We start from the raw sequence: 4,203 nt of genomic DNA, 5'->3' as shown, positions 1-4,203 counted from the left end.
CTAACAAGGACTTCCTTATTTGCTTGCTGAATCTGTCACCACACATGCTTAGATAGGAACGGTTAGATCTAAAAATATAACTGTTGAAACGAAACAATAGCTTAGATGTGTAGTGGAACGATAAATGTTTGGTGTGAGAATGGGACAGAGGTTTATTTATAAATTGAACATCACACAGAGGGACTGTGGGAAGAGTAAAATTACAGAAAATATTTAATAATTAACTTGAGCCCTTTTCTCTGCGGAATCACCATGGTGGCTGGGACCCTGCACACATACCCTGCAAACTGGAGGGCCTTCAAGGCCCTCGTCGCTGCTCAGTACAGCGGGGCTCAGGTCCGTGTGCTCTCCGCACCACCCCACTTCCACTTTGGCCAAACCAACCGTACCCCCGAATTTCTCAGAAAACTTCCTGCCAGCAAGGATGAGGGCGATGACCGATTCTGTGTATTTGAGAACAATGCCATCGCTATTACTTAAGCAACAAGGAGTTGCAGGAAGTACGCCAGAGGCAGCAGCTCAGGTGGTGCAGAGGGTGAGCTTTGCTGAGAGTGACATTGTCCCTCCAGCTAGCACCTGGGTGATCCCCACCTTAGGCATTATGCACCACAACAAGTAGGCCACTGAAAATGCCGAAAAGGAGGTGAAGCGAATCTTGGGGCTGCTGGACACTCATCTGAAGACACGGACTTTTCTAGTTGGTGAGAGAGTGACACTGACTGACATCACAGTTGTCTGTACCCTGTTGTGGCTCTATAAACAGGTCTTAGAGCTTTCTTTTCGCCAGGCCTTCCCCAATATCAACCAATGGTTCCTTACCTGCATTAACCAGCCTCAGTTCAGGGCCATCTTGGGGGAGGTGAAGCTGTGTAAAAAGGTGGCTCAGTTTGATGCTAAGAAGTTTGCAGAGAGACAGCCAGAAAAAGATACCCCAAGGAAAGAAAAGGACTCACGAGAAGAGAAGCAGAAGCCCCAGACTGAGCGGAAAGAGGAAAAAGAGGCAGCTGCCCCAGCTTCTGAGGAAGAGATGGGCGAGTGTGTGCAGGCATTGGCTGCCGAGCCTAAGGCCAAGGACCCTTTCCATCACCTGCCCCAGAGTACCGTTGTGTTGGATGAGTTTAGGCGAAAGTACTCCAATGAGGACGCCCTCTCTGTGGCGCTGCCATATGTTTGGGAACACTTTGATAAGGATGGCTGGTCCCTGTGGTATGCCGAGTACGCTTCTCTGAAGAGCTCACCCAGACCTTCATGAATTGTAACCGCATCACCGGAATGTTCCAGCGATTGGACAAACTGAGAAAGAATGCCTTTGCTAGTGTTATCCTGTCTGGAACCAACGACAGCAGCTCCATTTCTGGGGTTTGGGTCTTCCGAGGCCAAGATCTTGCCTTTGCGCTGAGTCCAGATTGGCAGGTGGACATGGCGGAAACTGGATTCTGGTAGCGAGGAGACCCAGACCCTTGTTCGAGAGTACTCTTCCTGGGAGGGAGTCTTCAGCACGTGGGCAAAGCCGTCAATCAAGGCAAGATCTTCAAGTGAACTTGTCTTGCTAGTCGCCTAGCTGCCTGCACCTACACTCTGAGGGAGATGGGGGTCATTAAAGGAAACTGTACATTGAAAAAAGAATAATGATTAACTTGAACCTAGAATGGCAACACATGCCAGCGATCCTAGCATCAGGAAGAAAAATCCAAGGTCCAACCAGACTACATAGTGCATCCGAGGCCAAGGTGACAAAATGCTGAGGCACCGTATCAAAAATAGAAGTTAAATAAACAGACCTGGCTGCTCTTTCAAATTACCTGGCTCCATTTCTAGCACCCACACACTAGACGACAACTGCTAGAACTCCAGTTCTAGGGGGTCCACCTCTGTGGGTACTGAGCAGTGTACAGGCATATGCAGGCAAAACATCCATAAACATAAAATAAAAATAAATAAGTCTTAAAATGAAACAAACAGGCACCAAAAAAAATCACAAAAAAGAGGGGTGGGGATAGAGCTCCAATGTTAGAGTGCTTGGATCCCTGGGTCCTATCCTCTGATCTGCCTAACTAGACAGATTGGAATACCCTCTATATCTCAGCACATGAGAAATAAGGGCAAAACCAGGCTGGACAGTGTTTAATGGTTGACCCTCCTGTTGGAGGTGCTCATTTGTAGCATTTGATAATTGATTTTAAAAACCTACTGGGTATTATATTTCTATCTGTTCAATAATTGTTATGACGGTTTGGAACAAAAGGGATAGAAATGAACTCAAGTCTGTGTGATCCTGTTCCATACATATTCAAGAACCCCTCACCCATCAGGGGCTTTGCAACTATTCAAACAAAAATCAGGAATAAAGGATCAGGGTTTGACATTGATTTGTCTAGTTAGTTAAATAGCTAGTTAGTTGAGTTAGTTAGTATGTTCGTTATGAAGAAGGTCTCGTGAAGCCCAGACTGACATCAAACTCACCATGTAGAGGGAGAAAACCTTGAATTTCTAATCCTGTCTCTACCTCCACGTGCTAAGATACGGGGGTTCACCACTCTACCTGGTTTTACACAGTGCTGGGCAGTGAACTAGTACGTCATGCATGCTAGGCAATCACTAAGCCAACCTAACTACCTAGCCCAAACAAAATAATTCTAAAGGAGATCATGACTAACAATCCAAGGGAGGACTCATAATCCAAGATGATGACGAAATGTGGCCTCTGTTGTAATTCTGCAGTTAGCAAGACAAAGGTTGACTATCCCAAGAAAGGACAGCAGGAGTCAGGTAGAAAAGTTGTCATCCTGGAGCATCCGATGGGCTATTGCACAAGGTTATAGGAGGGGTGTGTGGGATTGCACAGGGCCTGGTAGTTCTTTGTTGCCAGGATCCAGGGTGAACAGGAGTTACTAGGGTAGGACTTGAGTCTGTGGAAGTTTTGCAGGGAAAGTGGAATTAAGTTTGCAAGCAATGAGTCTCCTGCAAGGCCATCAGATTGGGAGATGAGATTTTGGATTGTTTCCTGTGTGTGTGTGTGTGTGTGTGTGTGTGTGTGTGTGTGTGTGTGTGTGTGTGTGTGTGTGTGAGTGAGTGTGTGTAAAAGGTGTAAGGGAAAGATTAGATAAAGTAGTTGAAAGACAGAATCACAAACAAATTCGAAGAATTTGTTGATGGGTGGTAGCTGGTTTGTTTTAAGGGCCTTAGTTCTATCCAAAGTTCTAGAATCGGGCAACAAATGACCCCTTATTCTGTGAAGCAGAATGAGTGCTTCCAGGAGCTGAGATTTGGAGATACACAAGAACCGAGTAAAGCAGAGACAACACGAAGTAGTGCTGTCCATTCTTAACTTTTCTTGACATAGGTGAGGCCTTCATGTATGTATACATACACACACACAAACACACACACACATACATACATGCAGTTCATATTATTAGGTGCGATTTTGTTTTAACTTCAAGTTGGGCTCTAAAACAGTAGAGACCCTTCTACTTTCCAGAAAAAGAAGACATAAAAATGGTGTCTTGTGCAAATTCTCGTTTGCTGACACTTCAGCCATCTGCCACATCGCAGGGCTTGCAATAAAAGTTGAATCCAGCAACAGGTTGAAGGGGAGGGAAGAGGTGACATCTGCACTCGACATCACCGACCCTTCTTGGTGGATTTCACACTGTGATGCTTCTCCCAGCACACTGTCGGGGAGCACTGATGACAAGGATAATTCAAAGATGAGTGTAGAGCCCATGACGTCTATAGGTTTGCCACATTAAAGACCGTGGCTAGTTTATTCAATTTCCCAACTGAGCAGAGCCATTTCACACTTTGACAGTAATAGATCCCACTGTGAGGAGGGAATGTGATGCAGTCCTCAAAATGTTTCCCTTGCAAGTCTAAAGACCTGGGTTTGATCCCTCAGAACTGGCACAGATAGTAAGGTGCAGACCAGGTGAGGGCCTTACTGCTAACAGCACGGGTGAGTCAAGACTGGAAGAGCCCAGTTCCATCCCCAGGACACACGGAAAGGTGAAGGGAGAGAACCAACTGTGCAATTGTCCTCTGACCTCCACAACAGTGCTGTGGAACATTCCACTCCCCACATTAATGATCGGTGTGATCATTTCATTGTAATCAATCACAGAATGGGGCAAAGACAGGAAGATCCCTGGGGCTTACTGCTTCCTCAGTCTAGCCTGATGGATGAGACAGTGAGAGATCCTGCTC

At 46.1% G+C, this 4,203-nt stretch overlaps 1 pseudogene; it reads left to right on the top strand.

Annotated features, from left to right (window-relative positions):
- Positions 1-252: 252 nt before the first annotated feature.
- LOC116884001 lies at positions 253-1,539 on the top strand (annotated as a pseudogene).
- The last annotated feature ends 2,664 nt before the right edge of the window (positions 1,540-4,203 follow it).

This window comes from Rattus rattus, chromosome 14 (assembly GCF_011064425.1).
Source record: "Rattus rattus isolate New Zealand chromosome 14, Rrattus_CSIRO_v1, whole genome shotgun sequence".
Lineage (NCBI taxonomy): Eukaryota > Metazoa > Chordata > Mammalia > Rodentia > Muridae > Rattus > Rattus rattus.
This window is presented reverse-complemented; position numbering and strand designations above follow the sequence as displayed.